The sequence below is a fragment of the Dipodomys ordii genome, unplaced genomic scaffold (assembly GCF_000151885.1).
Source record: "Dipodomys ordii isolate 6190 unplaced genomic scaffold, Dord_2.0 Scaffold56, whole genome shotgun sequence".
Classification (NCBI taxonomy): Eukaryota; Metazoa; Chordata; class Mammalia; order Rodentia; family Heteromyidae; genus Dipodomys; species Dipodomys ordii.
The window spans coordinates 98,939-115,709 of record NW_012267272.1 but is presented as its reverse complement, the minus strand read 5'-3'; the positions used below and the strand labels follow the sequence as shown (position 1 = coordinate 115,709).

Below are 16,771 nucleotides of genomic sequence, written 5' to 3'. Positions count from 1 at the left end.
TACTTCCCAAGTCATTTATTCTTGGTTTCTGGCCACACAAAGGCTTATGGCCATATGATCTCTTAATTCATTCTTCTTCCACTCAGGGTGGTGAATGTAGAATTGCCTTCTGTGGCTATTACAATTTCAAGAGTGCCATTGTTACTTCCCTTGAATTGCCACTTTTATTTCACATATACTCCTCTGGTTAGACTTAAGCATGGAATAGGACCTTTTTGATCTCACTTTTCAGCAGAACAGTGTTGTTAGTTGATGTCAGAAAGTCCTCCATCATCCCTACATTGTGCCCTGTGCCAATCATTTTGTCATAGTATTAGTTTTGTCTTGACAACACATGACTGGTGGAGAGAAGGCATGAGCCAAATCTAGGGTAGGGGTTCTCTCCAGGGCACAGGTAATGAATACAGAAGCCAACTTGGAATATGGAAGTGTCAGCAGGTGTTGCACAGCCTGGCACCTCACAGCAAGATGAACTTCAGGAAGCTATTAGCCCTGAGCCGTCTGTACCTACTGCAGCAGTAGATTTACTCCTGAACATTTGCCACCTGTGTGCTACTTTAAGAAGATCTCCACAGGGATGTGGGCAATGGAATAACCCCTCTGTGGGGGAGAGCTGAACTAAACAAGATAGCAGTGTCATGGTAAAGTGGGTTAGGGTTCTAGGTCGGGTCCTATATCTAGGGAGAGACTTGGATACAAAGTACAAGGGCAAGAGACAGAAGGCATGGTGAGGGTGGAAATCCAGGTTTGGAGGAAGGGCACAGTGCATGGAACCTATAAGTGTCTGAGGCTCACAGCTGACCTGGCTTAAAGAATGCAAGATGTGAAGCAGACTTTACATTTTACATTTTAATGCATATTGCTGTGCTTTTCTCCCCATTAGAACTAGCATTTAAGTGCTAGGGAGGCTGGGAGCTTGATCTGCAGGTGTGGCTTCTTAGACAACCCACCAGCTGTTTCTAGGAAAAACATGGCAGGTGCTTATTGTATGATCTGTGACCATGCCACTTTGGTTCTGTTTTCACTTAGGCCTGGTAGATTGTATGTTTTTTATGAACAGTTACATACTTTCTTAGTGCTATAATTCAATAATAGCTACAATTTTCTGATGGCTTAGCCTGTCCTAGAGACCACACTAGCTGATTTACATGCTCTGTCTTATTTAATCCCCACAAGCTCCTTCAGTATTATTATCTCCATCTTAAAAAGACAAAACTGAAACTTAACATGGTTTATATAATTAGCCCAAGGTCATACAGCTGGGATGCAAAAGGAGTTCAAATTTAAAATTAGTTTTGTCTGAATGCCTATCCATTGCTTAAAAGACAGCAGAGAGGCTGAGTACAGTTGTTGATGCTTGTAATTCTAGCAGAGATATGAACGATTTACATTTGAAGCCAGCCTGGGCAAAAATGTTATCAAGACCCCCATTTCAAGAAACAAGTCAGATATGGTGGTATATGTGTGTCAACCCACTTTATAGGATGCCTTAGGTAGGAGGAATGAAGTACAAGGCCCACCCTGGGCAGAAAGCAAGAAAGTGGAATAATCTCCATGCTCCTGGATTGGGAGGATTAGCATCATGAAAATGTGTGTTACTTTAAGGAGATCTCCACAGGGATGTAGGCAATGGAATAAGCAATCCAAAAAAAATTCATATGGAATAAGAGAAGACCTGAATAGCAAAAACAGCCCTTAGCAGGAAAAACAGTGCTGGAGGAATATCAATACCAAACTTCGAAGTCTATTATATTGCTGTAGTTTTAAAAACAGGTTAGTACTGGCACATGAACAGACCTGAGGTCCAATGGAATAGAATTGAGGACCCAGAAATGATCCTACAGACCTATGGCCACCTAGTCTTTGATAAAGGAGCCCAAATTATCAGATGGAAGACAGTCTCTTCAACAAATGCTACTGGCAGAATTGGCTATACACATGCAGAAAACTGAAATTAGATCCTTATATATCACCCTGCATCAGAATCAATGCCAAATGGATCAAACACCTTGAGGTCAGAGCAGATACCCTGAAAATGTTACAGGAAGGGATAGGGGGATACAATAGGGCTCCTTGGCACAGGCAGAAACTTCCTAAATAAGGATCTAGAAACACAACAAATCGAATAAAGACTGGATAAATAGAATTGCATTAAACCGCAGAGCTTCTACTTGTAAAAGGATATAACTAGCAAGATAAATAGAAAGCCTACAGATTTAGAGAAGATCTTTACTAGCTATAAAACAAACAAGGGCCTTATACAAAAAATACACCTAGAGCACAAAAGTTAACCCCCCCAATAACATTAACCCCCAATAACAAATCCTCAAAGAAACAACCACCCTATGAATAAATGGACTAAAGAATTAAAAAGAGACTTCTCCGGAGAGGAAGTAAGAATAGCCAATAGACACATGAAGAAATGTTCAATATCTCTGGCCATAAAGAAATGCAAAACAAGCCGGGCACCGGTGGCTCACACCTGTAATCCTAGCTCCTCAGGAGGCTGAGATCTGAGGATCACGTTTCAAAGCCAGCCTGGGCAGGAAAGTCCGTGATACTCTTATCTCCAATAAACCACCAGAAAGTAGGAAGTGGCACTGTGGCTCAAGTGGCAGAGCATTCACCTTGAGCTGAAGAATTAAGGGACAGTGCCCAGGCCCAGAGTTCAAGCCCCATGACTAACAAAAATAAAAATAAAAATAAATGCAAAACAAAACCACGTTGAGATTCAACCTCACCTCAGTTAGAATGGCCTTATCTAGAAAACAAGTAATAGCAGATGCTGGTGGGGACATGGCCAAAAAGGAATGCTACTACACTTTTGGTAGGAATATAAACTGGTTCAGCCACTCTGGAAAGCAGTATGGAGTTTCCTCAAAAGACTAAACATAGAGCTCCCTTATGATCCAGCAATCCCACTCCTGGATTTACCCAGGAGTAAACAAGGCCACACTAAAGCCACCAGCACAACCATGTTCATTGCAGCATTTTTTACCGTAGCTAAATTATGGGACCAACTCAGATGCCCCTCAGGAGATGAATGATCAAGAAAATATCGTATATACACATATGGAATTCTATGCTTCCATCGCCCCATTCATAAGGAAATGGAAAGACCTAGAAAAAATGCAATTAAGTGAAATAAGCCAGACCCAAAAAAATTAGGCTCGCTCAGGATACAAAACCCACAAAAATCACTTGCCTTCCTGTACACTGACAATGTACAAGCAGAGAGGGAAATAAAGGAAGCAACCCCATTCACAATAATCCTCCCAAAAATAAAATAAGAATTAACCTAGCCAAAGATGTAAAAGAACTATTTAACGAAAACTATAAAAACTTAAAGAAAGAAATTACAGAAGACACTAGGAAATGGAAAGAACTTCCATGCTCTTGGATAGGCAGACTTGATATAGCAAAAATGGCAATATTGCCAAAATTAATATACAAATTCAATGCAATTCCTATTAAAATCCCAATGATGTACATTTCTGAAATACAGAATACAATCCACAAATTCATATGGAACAACAAAAGACCTAGAATAGCCAAAACAATTCTAGGCAAAAAAGACAACATGGGAGGGATCTCAGTGCTGGACTTCAAACTCTACTATAGAGCTATAATAACAAAGACAGCATACTGGCACAAAAACAGACCTGAAGACCAATGGAATAGAATAGAAGATCCAGAAATAAAACCACACGCCTACAGTCAGCTGATATTTGACAAAGGAGCCAAAGACATACAGTGGAAGAAACACAGCCTCTTCAACTACTGGTGCTGGGAAAACTGGGTGGCCACATGCAGAAAACTAAAAGTGGACCCCAGCCTATCACCATGCACCAATATCAACTCAAAATGGATTAAAGACCTTAACATCAAACCTGAATCTCTGAAACTACTGCAGGACAGAGTAGGAGAGACACTTGAACTTATAGGCACAGGCAGGAACTTCCTGAATAGATTCCCAGGGTCACAACAAATTGGAGAGAGACTTGACAAATGGGACTATCTTAAAAAGTTTCTGCACAGCTAAAGCTATAGCAACCAAGCTAGAAAGACAACCAACTAACTGGGAAAAAATATTTACCAGCAATATATCAGACAAGGGGTTAATATCCAGTATGTACAGGGAACTCAAGAAACTAATCCCTCCCAAACCTAACAAACCAATTACTAAATGGGCAAGGGAACTAAAGAGAGACTTCTCAGAAGAAGAGATAAAAATGGCAAAGAAACACATGAAGAAATGTTCACCATCCTTGGTTGTGAAGGAAATGCAAATAAAGACAACCCTGAGATACCACCTTACCCCAGTCAGAATGGCCCACATCCTAAAGTCAGCCAACAACAAATGCTGGAGGGTATGTGAGAAAGAGGAACCCTATTACATTGCTAGTGGAAATGTACACTTATACAACCACTTTGGAAAGCAGTCTGGAGGGTCCTCAGAAAGCTAAATATTGACCTCCCTTATGACCCAGTCATACCACTTCTAGGAATCTATTCTGAACAACAGGAACCAGTACACAAGGACACATGCACTTCCATGTTTATTGCAGCACTGTTCATAATAGCCAGGATATGGAAACAGCCCAGATGTCCCACCACAGATGAATGGATCCAAAAATTGTGGTATCTATACACAATGGAATATTATGCAGCCATTAGAAAGGACAAAATAATGGCATTTGCAGGGAAATGGATGGAGCTATAAGAAATCATGTTGAGCAAGGTAAGCCAAGAGCAAAGAGACAAACGGTACATGGTCTCCCTGATAAGTGGATGTAAATCCAAAATGTAAGGTGATATGACAAAATTAACAAGACTTAAGAAACAAAGGACTTCCACTCATCTGGTCAAATCACTGCTGCTGATCACATATATGGTATATATGTGCACACTGGAGGGAAACCAGGATGATGACACAGAACTAGAGGGAATCAGGGAAAAACATACAGCAGTGGGACCCATCAGCTGCACTGGACATTGACCAAAATGAATGAAGCAACTCAATGACAGTGATGGGAGGGAAGGAACAAGTGGGAAAGATGGAACAGCTGATGCTGTGCAAAACAAAAGAAACGTACACATCACCCAATGTGGAAGAAATAACTGTATTGCAAAGCTCATAGAACTCATAAATGTTACAGACCATGATAGACAATTTGCTCCATGAAAGTTAGCGTGTGTTTGTGACTTTAACTTAGCATCATTATCCCACAATACTGTGAAATTTGGGAAATTATGTAACCACTTAATCACAATAAAAAATTTGAAAAAATAGAAACATAGGCTTGATGGCTTCCCTCATTTGTAATAATTAGTGTGTGTCTAGGATAGTCCTAGCAGAGAATCACAATAGCTCAATAGCTATGTACATATGACCATATAAAATTATGCTAATCAAAATGAACATCAAAATATGGAAATGAGTTTTTTTAATGTACTGTGTGAAGTTATTTCTCCCTCCTCCCCTTTGTTTTATCCCCTGTTGTCACTGTTTTTGATTTTGGTACCCTGTGTGTTGTATATATGTTTATTTAATTTGGGGAAGGGAAGGAGAATAACAAAATTGTGAGGCAAAGGACAAGGGTGAGCTAATACAACAGTGATACTCACAAGACAAGATGTTGGAAATGAACTGTACAACTTGGAGGGGAGGGTAAGTGGGAGAAAATGAGGAGAGATAACAATGTTTGATAAGGAATGTACTCATTATCTTATGTAACTGTAAACCCCCTGTACATCACCCTTACAATAAAATAAAAAAACATTTTTTTTTGGTCGGTCGTGGGGCTTGAACTCTGGGCTTGGGTGCTGTCCCTCAGCTCTTCAGCTCAAGGCGAGCACTCTACCACTTGAGCTACAGCGCCACTTCCAGTTTTCTGGTGGTTTATTGGAAATAGGAGTCTCACGGTCTCTCTTGCCCAGGCTGGCTTTGAACCACGATCCTCAGATCTCAGCCTCCTGAGTAGCTAGGATTACAGGCATGAGCCACCAGCGCCCGGCTAAAATAAAAATTTTTAAATGGTAAGAGTGCTTGCTTATGATGAACTCAAACCAATAATGCCAAAAAGGGAGAAAAATAATTACATGTATGCATTTTTACTATGATACATCTAGGCAATTCTTACTGAACTTACCAGCTATTATATTTTTCATCTACATATGTCTTTTCAGTGATCTATTTTTTATTCCATTCCCAGTAAGTAATACATTGTGTAAGAAGTAGAACATTAATAGGAATTTATAGAATGAATTAACACAGTTAAAAAAATAGAATTAGTAGAGCCTGGTGCCTGTAATCCCAGCTTCTTAGAAAGCTGAGATCTGAGGATCACGGTTCAAAGCCAGCCCAGGCAGAAAATTCTGTGAGACTCTTATCTCCAACTAACCACCAAAAGCCCAAAGTAGGGCTGTGGCGGGGCTGGGAAGGTGGCTCAGTGGTAGAGCGCTTGCCTTGCATGCATGAGGCCCTGGGTTCCATTCCTCAGCACCACATAAACAAAAAGAAAAAAGCCAGAAGTGGTGCTATGGCTCAAGTGGTAGAGTGCTAGCCTTGAGCTGAAGAGCTTGGGGACAGTGCCCAGGCCCAGAGTTCAGGCCCCACAACCGGACCACCCCCCCCTTAAAAAAAAGTAGGGCTGTGGCTTAAGTGATACAACATTAGCCTTGAGCAAGAAAGCTAAGGGACAGCACCCAGACCCTGAGTTCAAGCCCCAGGAGCAGTATGCATGCTTGCACTCCCCACCCCTCCCCCTTGGATGGCACTATTTTCTCTCTTGGTTCATGTGTTTACAAAGTCAATTAGCAAGAATTCTTGTTTGCCCTATGAAAACAGCCAAGTTGCTAACTGGTAGGGACATATCCTGAGAAATATATCTTAATGTGAGTCTGTCATTCTGAAAACATTATTGACTGAACCTACACAAATCTACATGGGATAGCAGCAGAGACAGAAGAGCCTAAAATATTTATTTCACTTTATAGGGAATGTTTAAACTAAATAATGTCACATTTTTAAGATTGTTTAAACTAGATTTATGATTTTACTCCTAAAATTTCTAATTCTACAGCCCTTTTTCTTTTTCTTTTTGCAGCCCCATTATCACAAATAATGCAGTCAATTTTCCCCCTTTGAGGAAATTACAGAAATAGGCAAATCCCTAATGCAATGGGTGAGTGTTACCCCAGGAAAACCACCTTTGTGATCCTGGTATCTTCATTGCCAGGTAAGTATGAGAATAGTTTTTGTTTGTTTGCTTGGTTAGTTTGGGGGACAAGGTCTTACTTTCGTAGCTCAGGTTAACGTTGACCTTGCTACATAGCCCAGGCTGGCCTCAACCTTGTGGTCTTCACGTCTCTACAGTTTCTCCTGAGTGCGGGGATTACAAGCATGTACCATTAGATACCCTGCCTAAGGACACTCTTGTAGATTTTCACCTCCTTTTCTCTGAAAATGGTCTATTCTAATAGCAATATTGTTATGCAGAAACAATAACATACTGAGAAGCATGTAGTACATCTTAACAGGTTAAAAGTCTTTACTCTGCCTAGAGTTGTATTTTCCCCAGAAGGGGAACTAGGGCTGGACAGCCCAGAAGTGGCTACATGTCTTGTAGAACTGTGATGGCACCATGGATGCCATCAACTGCATCAGGATGGGTGATAGATGGGGGAAAGCAAATTGTTTATCTTATCATCCAGCACCTAAGTAAAGATAAAAATAACTGATTGACCAGGCAGATATTACTTATCAAAATGGTTTAGAAGGTACTTTATATCACCCAATTTATGTTAACTCAAGAGCAACTTATGCTTCCTATGATCAAGTTAGGTTTCAAAAAACATCAAATAAATACCCATCTATCCATCCATTTGTTTATTTGATTTTTTTTACACAGAGTCTCACTATTAGCCCAGGCCGACCTTGAACTCAGAATCCTAGCTCTGCCTGTCAAGTGCTAGGATTACAGTTATACACTATAGTACCTGCTCTATTCATTTATTTTTTGAGATCCAAACAGATTTTTATGTCTGTTTTTTTTATAACCTGTGTGCTTCTCTCTTGAATTTAATGAAAATTTACTGGACTTTTATTATGTGTGAGGCATATGGCAAGCTCTAGAGAAGCCAAAATAAACAAAAGAATCCAACTCTTGGAGGCACTTAGGGAGTATGAGAGGAACAAGTTATAATGATCTTCCTTGACCTTTTGTCAGTGCTTTAACAAGTTGGTCTTCCTTCTTGCATTCTTCTCTTAGTTCCTTTGGCCCCACAGTCTCCTACTTTTATGTTCTGATTAATGATTCTGTCTCCATTGCCAATTTTATTTTCCATTCAGGCTTAGTCCTGGTCCTACTTTTCTTGGACCCTATCTCTCTTCTGCCTCTGGAGTACCTAAGATTACAGAACTGTGTCACCACACCCAACTCATTAAGCAACTTATGATAGCTCTTCAGTTCTGATCTTTCTTTCTCTGGGCATGCTACCACCTTCACCAGACAATCATCTCTCACACCCACTGAAATACCCTTTCTACTGCTGTATCCACAAATATTCTTTCCCTTTTCTATTTAGTCTTCCTACAGATGATTTTCAGACTAAAAAGTATAATTCATTTTTCAAAGAAGAAATGCAATGCCAGGTAGCAAAACAGATGTGTTGTTCTTTGTCTTAATTTTTTTAAACTTAGGTATTAAGATATTTCCTTATCAATATATCTGGAAGTGCCTCACAAATTTTACCAACTGCCTATCTTTCATATATAGAGCTCTGCTGTAATTTATTTAACCACTTCTCCATTGATGGTTGTTTTCCAATTTTAATGATATAAATAATGCTTTGGTGAGGGTCCTGAAGGAGTCATCCTTCCATATATGTGTGAATCTATTTGGTAAATATGTAAAAGCAGAGTTACTAGGTCAAAGGCTTTGTATATTTAAAATGCAATTAACTGCCAACTTGTCCTTCACAAACATTGTACGAACTTTCCCTCCTACTTCTTGTGTAGGAACATGCTTACTTCCCCATCTGCCCACCTAAGTTTGCTATTAAATTTTAGGATTTTTGTGAACTTGATATATAAATACCTCTCATTGCAATTATAACTTGTATGTTTCTTGTGAAAAGGTGAGCACTGTGATTTATGGTTTTTTTGTTTTGTTTTGTTTTTTGGTTGGTCCTGGGGCTTGAACTCTGGGCTTGGGCACTGTCCCTGTGCTCTTCAGCTCAAGGCGAGCACTCTACTACTTGAGCCATAGCTCCACTTCTTGTTTTCTAGTTGTTTATTGGAGATAAGAGTGTCTCGGACTTTCCTGCCTGGGCTGGCTTTGAACCTCGATCCTCTTATCTCAGCCTCCTGAATAGCTAAGATTACAGGTGTGAGCCACCAGCACTCGGCTTGTGCTTTATGTTTTATGATGCATTATCTATGTATTTAGCTGTGCTTTGATGAATAGGGGCAAGTATGGAAGCAGAAAAGCCATTTAAGCTATTATTGGTGCAAAGAAGAAAAAGGATAGTGTCTTGGATTAGAATAGTGGTAGCAATAGAGACAGATTTTGGAAATGTTTTGGAGGAAGACTTGACCTGAATTCTTCATGGATTGGATACAAAACCTCAGTACCTTCAGAGAGGAATCAAGAATGTCTGCATGCTCTTTGGCTTGAGCCATTGATAGGTAATAATGCTATGAAAAATAGTAAAAGAATCCAAGATTTTTTATTATTTCTTTTTTCCCCTATATAATTTTTAACCTCACATACCATAAATTTAAGTATTTTCTGACACACATTTATTTCCCTCCCTACTTATCTCCATTCCTTTTCTTTTCCTCTCTCTCACTTTCTCTCTCTCTCCTCTCTTTCTGTCTCCCAGTCCTAGATGCTTCAACTCAGGCATAGGAGCTATCCCTGAGCTATTTTGCTCAGGGCTAACTCTGCTTTATCACTTGAGCCATAACTCCACTTCTGGCATTTTGGTGATTGATCGAAAGAGTTTCCTTCTCCACCTGGCTTCAAATTGCAATCCTCAGATCTCAGCCTCTTGAGTAGCTAGGATTACAGGCACGTGCCACCAGGGCTGGCTTTTCTACTTATCTCAAAGAACTTCCTCTAGCTACTTCCTCTATTCTCATGTCCTCAACTCACTGCCATCTGGTTTCTGTCTTCCCTTTACCAATATCTTTCTTAGCAAATAAACCAATGGCCTCCTTGGACTTTAAATTCTTCTTTCTTGACTTTCAGCTAGGGCTAATATTGTTGATATAAATTCCTTCGGCTTTTCTGGTCCTCCTGACTCTGGATATTCTTCCCCTGTATCCTTCTGTCCTCATGTTTTAAAATGTTGGCATTTCAATAGGATTCCATAGTAGGTCCTCCTCTTTTTCTTCCTGTATATCTTCTCATTGAGTTCCATCTATATCCATGAACTCTCATCTATTTAGATGACTCCAGATCTATTTAATTATGTAGTAGACAGCTTCACTTTGACATCTCATGGACACTTGAAACTCAACATGTTTATATGTAAACTAATTACCTTCTTTCCATAACCTGCTTTTCTTCTTGATTTTCCCATTGTGATGAATGATATACCCATCCTTCCATTTACCTAAGCCTTACATTTCTTTCCATTTCTCAGTCCTTCAAATATAATCAATAATCAAATCCAGTTGTTTTAAGTATTTATTGAATCCTTCTCTTCCTGCTATTTCTAGTCTTGCTGTCTTAGAAGTCTGTTTGCTTTTATAATGCTCAAACAATATCCTAACTACTCTCCCTGCTTAATAGTGTTACTATTAAATTCTCTAAACTGGAATGATCTTTCTAAAATGGACCTCTAATCACTTAAAAATCACCAGGTGTGCTGGTGATTCATGCCTGTAACCCTAGCTACTCAGGATCTGAGGATCACGGTTCAAAGCCAACCTAGGCAGCAAAGACATGAGACTCTTATCTCCAGTTATCCACCCGAAAACTGAAAATAGAGCTGTGGCTCAAAGTGGTAGAGCACTAGCCTTGAGCAGAAGAACTCAGGGACAGCACTCAGGCCCTAAATTCAAACTCCATTACTGACCAAAAAACAACAACAACAAAAAACAACCACACATAAAAAAATCAATGGCTTTCCATTGGCCTTTAGATAAGTTCAAACTTCTTAGACAAAACCTTTCACAATATAAGACCATGTTAATCTTTCTAGATAGCCTTCAGGACTAGACTTCAGGACTTGTGCTATGCATAAAATAAAATATTTATGGAGAAGCTTCCTCCTGAGCACTGTTTTTTATGCTGGTTCCTTTGATATACTATTTAACGTCAAGAACTTCACAATATTCTCTTCCCTAAAATACCATTCCTTTAACTTTCCCACTTAGCTGGGTGGCTTCTACTCATCCTTCCCTACTTGTTTCAAGACCTGTTTCCTATGGTTAGGTTTCTCCTATGAGATCACATGTAAATAGCACCTCACTGTTATGTGATCAACTGTGTACTCACTGGTTCTTCATTATAAGATCCTGTAGGGCAGAGACTGTTGTTTTGTATCACCATGATCTAACACAGTACAAAATCAAAATGCAGCTAAAATTGAAGTTATGTAATGAGTTCAGTCCAAAAGCAGGATTTTGTAAATGCAAGAAAATTTAAGAAACCCTTAGGCCAGTACTTTATTTTTAGTGCTGAGGATTGAACCCAGGATTTGTCTAGCCATTGTTGTTCCTAGCCCTTGTTTTTCCCCATCTAAACCGAACTATTAAATAGTCATATCTTTATGTTATTGCCTTTGTGATATCCTTGTTACAAAGAAGGAACTGGGGGGAGAAGAGCAAGGTTACCTGGTTCTAGGACATTGGGGCACTGGTCAGAAACTTTCAGTACACCAAGTAGAGGGATTATCTATTATAATAGAAACCTAACCATAGGAAAAAGGTCTTGAAACAAGTAGGGAAGGATGGCCTTATAATTTCACTTTGTGCTACCAGTGTCACAGAGTAGCCCAAGCTTATTCTTCCTTCCTGGGCCCGGATTCCTTTCAGTTCTATGCCTTATTTAGTCAAAACAATTCCTCCAGCTTCAGTGTATAGTGTGTGTGTGTGTGTGTGTGTATGTGTGTGTGTGCGAGCGCGTGCATGTGCACATGCACTTCATTTTAGAAATATCACACTTAAATCTCTTTTTCTACCTTAGTTTGTTTAATTCCAATGCTGAAGAATGACAATTGTGGAGGAAAAGAAATAAAGATCATGGGTTTTTCTAGGCTTTACATTTCAAGACTAGTTTTCTGAAGTGGCTACTAAAGTTGACTGACAGTCTACCTTACTCCTGAAATGATGATGTTTTTCTATGTGAATTAGCACTTAATTGGGGTAATTTGCTATTAGTGGAAAGTTAAAAATTTCTTTGAAGAGAACCAGTGTGATATTTTACCAGCTAGTGCTCCGAGACCAAATATAAACGAGTTCTGAGAAACAGGAAGTGAACCTGACTGGTCTAGTCATGAGTGTCCCTGTTTGTGACGCAAATACAGAAATCAAATTTGGAAAACAAGATATGTGGGTGTGAGGCAATCGATAATAATCCAGGATGCTACAACAGAAACAAGAAAGCCTTGAACTAAATGCCATTCATTTTAATAACACTGAGCGGTTTGATTTCCACAGAACCCAGTGGTGATTAGAGCTGGATGAGTTTGAGTTCCCTAGCAACCATATGTGCTTTTGAGACAGTCATTAGCCTTTCAGTTAATCCCCCTCAACCCTTTACTTTTAAATGTATGACTGACATTAAAAAAGAAAAGCACATTTCAGAAGTGCTTTCTGAAATGTCTAGGAGAGAAATGACAAGGAATAATAATAATAATAATAGCTGTCCTGAGAATTATACACAGGTGAAAGAAGTAATGGTCTGCTACGTTTCTGAATCCCCTATGGGCAAAAGGCAAAGGGTAAAGGAGGTGAAATTGTTCTGAGTTTCAGTTGGTTTCCATGCAGTAGTGCAGCATCTGTCAGAAGCGTATCTCTGAAGATGGGGTGTGCGATTTGGGTGGTGGACAGGCTGACTGGGATTGGGTGGAAGGGAATGTAACACATTTTCTTCCTCCTTTAAGTCCAGTGAAGTTCCATCCCAGGTTGAAAGAGCTTTAGGGTAGGAGGGAGGGTGAAGCTCTTTTGCCTATTGATTGTTTAATTGCACCAGAGGCTGTTTGTCTAGGGCCCTTGGCCAAGAGCATTATTTTCATAGGTAAAGTGAGTTTGGGCAGGTTTCCCATCCCCTTGCCTAGTTTTGAAGATGGCAACCCAGAAATCTCAGCAAAGCTGGAGGAATATGGGATCTGTTTGGATTCTTCGATCCAAGGGTAACTTAAAGCACCTGGATTGCTAGTATGATGGTTCTCCAGTCCCTAATCATTGTTTCCAGTCAATCCAGAGTGGGGATACAGAACTCCACACTGTGTAGCCCGGTCGGCCGCAGGGTGTTATTAGAATAATAATTATTGCTGCTTCGGGTTGGGTCCCTTATTATAGTCTAGGTCCCTTTCAGCTGAACTCTGAGTTCCTTCACTTGGGCCAGTGTGGCTCCTGAAGCTCCCGCCTCCCCCACCTAACCCCCCTGCGCACTCCCTTCCCAAGGCGACCACCTGTGCCGCCCCACTTACCCTCTGCCCCGCAGGGAGGGCCCCCCGGGGTAGCCGAGCCCTCCCAGCTCCTGGGTGGCTCTGGGGGAGCTCGATGTTTGCCTCAGCCCTTCTCTACCGGAGGATCAGGTTCCTCCCCTCCTCCCCCTGGAGCTCTGGCCGCTACTGCCGCCGCCGCTGCCGCCGCCGCCGCCGCCGCCGCCGCTTGCTTGCTTGCATGACACAGCAGAACCGCAGCTGCGGCATCAAGTCCAAACCATCCACCCAGGAAGCTTCTCAACCCGAGACCGGGAGGGGCGCAGGGGGCGAGCTAGGGATCCCAGCCCAAGGGATCCGCCGTGGTCCCTCGGGGATCACACACTCCTTCCCAGCCCAGGAGTACGGGCCCAGGGGCACGAACACAAAATGAAGCTCCAGCTGACTAGGCCAAGCCCTGGAGAAATGCTGGGGTTTGATCTCAGTTGGGAGAGGGGACCAGAGAGGAGGGCGTGAAGGAGACCCCTGTAAGGGGCAGGCTGTTTCAGATAAAGAAGGTAAAAGCCTCCCCCACCCCCCAAGTCGAGGTCCAGACCTGGAGAATTTTAAAGGCGGTCCAAGAAAGGTAAGGAGAAAAGAGTTCTGGAGAAGAAACCAAGGAAGAGGGGATGGGGGCCCTGCTGGAAGGGAAAGATTAGGAACAAGTATTAGGGGAGGCCAGAGCTGAACTCAGACCCAGGCAGAAAAGGGAGACTAGAACTGAAAAGAGGAAAGGGATAGAAGAATTAGGCATGAGATTGGAAAGTAAAACTTAGAGGATTTATAGAATTAGAAGAGTTATAGTGATTATCATGGCAAATGAGGTAGAAGAGATATTCAAGGCAAGGCCCTAAGAAAGGATAATGTTCCATCCTACTCTAGAGTTCTTTGGAATTTTCTCCCTAATTTCCCCTAGTCCAGTTTTCCTTAGATAAATGGAAGGGTATAAACCAAAATTAAGTAACAGTAATATAGCATAGATTTACAGGATAAAATCCCCATGCCCCATAAAAACTTGAAGACAGAACATTAGAATTTAAAGTAGAAACCCCTATGGGGGTTGTGAGTCAGTAATACTGGAAATACTCAATACTGTTACAGCTTCAGCACATCACAGGACTTCTAAGTCTTTCAAAGTTGTTTGTTAAATATTTCAGTTAAATGCTAGAAACCAGGCCAAGATTAGTGGCTCAAAACATCATAAAAATGCACATACTCCTCTACACACGTATACACATATGTATATTTAATCTCTTGTGCTTAGCAGGCACAGTATGATTTAAAGGATAAGAATGCTTTCCTAATGACTATGTCCTACCAAACACCGCTCGCGTTACAGCAGACAGTGCTCTTGTCACCATTTGAAAGAGTGGGTCAAAGGAATGCAAAAACTGCCACTTCGGTATTGTTTCTACCTTGCAGGTCCTATCTTCATACCTCACTTCCTGACACAAACAACTTTTTACTGTTGTCAGCAACAAAGCCCTAATATAGCTTCGGAAAAGAAAAAAACTGCATTGCACTTGCCTCCTGCGAACATCTTCAACAGTTACCAGAGGAATGTAATTCCAGAAAGCCTTACAATTGGTGAGAGTAATTATCAAATGCTTCACTGTTTTCGTTGTTGTTTAGGCATTTCTGTTCTGCCAGCGGTCTATGACTGACTTGCAGAGGAACAGATCCAATTTTTCTTTTTTGACTTTGTAAAATTTAATCGGGTCTGGTAGAAAACTCATTGCTCTTGGGGGAAATAAAGTAGGAGCCATGAAATGTCATTTTAACAGAGCGTGGGTTTTGTGACTGTAGGAAAGGATTTAAGGACGCTCCTTCTGTTCAGCTTGCTGTGTAATGAGCACGGGCTCCACGCACTCACCGACGCCACAGCTCCCGGATGCTGTGGCTCCCTTATCTGGGCTTCTGCAGCGCCAGAAGCCCCTTCGGGATGCTGCGAGGGGCTCCTGGTGGGTGGTGGTACGATCGCCGAGGCCTCCGCCAGTCCTGCTGCTGTTGTTGCTGCAGTCACGTGGGAGCCCCTTTAAGTTTCCATAGAGAGGCCTCTCCGGTGTCACATGATGGACATGATATAATGAAACAACATTGTGGAGAGGAAAGCATTAGGAGAGCCCACGGCTACGAAAACAAGTGAGTGAGAAGAGGTGGGAGGAAGAGAAACTACGCCACCTCCCCTGCAGCCGAGCGCACGCAGCAGCCTGGCGTGACAAGTGGGCGACAACGGAGGGGGGCAGGGAACGGGGGTCCTCGGCCCTGGCCTGGGGACCCCGCCGCCCACCGCACAGACAACTTTTAGCCGGCAGCCTCGGCCAGCCCAGCACCTGTCTCCCAAGTCTCGTGATCACCGATGGGGAAATTCTGGAAGAATCTACGTGCGCATCATTTTCTCTTCTCGCCTGGCTGGGAACGAACCAGAACAGGGATCGCCGCAGCCTGTGCTCAGCCAGAGCCGGAGGTAAGTTCCGTGAGGTGGGGAAAGCTGGTCTAGCGGGCCGGGGGATAGCCATTTGGTGGTCGCTTGGATCCCAGGGGAGGGGTATGTGACCAAGGTGTTTTTACGCCCAGCCAGGTTGAAGGGTACGGTCGCCAACCCGCAATATTTCCCGGGTGGACTCTGGTTCATCCCCCCCTAGTCTGACCTGGGTTCCCACCCTCAGGCTCCGGGGAGCCCTCTTGGGCCCCGGGAAGGGTCCGCGGTTCCTGCCGGGATGTGGGGCAGAAGGGCGAGGGAAGGCAGGGCTGCTGCGCGAACTGGGCATGTCGGAGCTGTTTCGCCATGTTTGTGTTGCTAAGAGCACTTTTTCCCCTTGGCGGTGGCTGGGTGCCACATGGCTCCTCCGGAGCCGCTGCCGGCTTGAGGGAGTTGTGTGGTTTTTTTCTATGTCCGCATTCCAGCTAATGTTGCGCAGATAAAATTCAAACTTGAGGTAAACAGAAGAGGAGGAGGAGGAGGAGGAGAGGGGGAGGAGGAGGGGGAGGGCGCGCGGGGAGGGGGGGCTGTTTCCATTTCGAGATCCCACCTCTTCACTCCGCCGAGACCAACATCCCCAACTCCGCCTTCCTCCCGTCTCCCACCGTGGCCGTGGCCGAGGCGGCG

General features: G+C 42.4%; 1 long non-coding RNA gene across 1 annotated transcript in view; it reads right to left on the bottom strand.

Moving 5' to 3' along the window:
- LOC105989564 overlaps positions 1-13,792 on the bottom strand; it is a 32,408-nt gene extending 18,616 nt beyond the window's left edge. Inside the window, exon 1 of the long non-coding RNA XR_001175252.1 lies at positions 13,669-13,792. This is a non-coding gene — a long non-coding RNA (uncharacterized LOC105989564). The remainder of the gene's footprint in view (positions 1-13,668) is intronic.
- Positions 13,793-16,771: the final 2,979 nt, after the last annotated feature.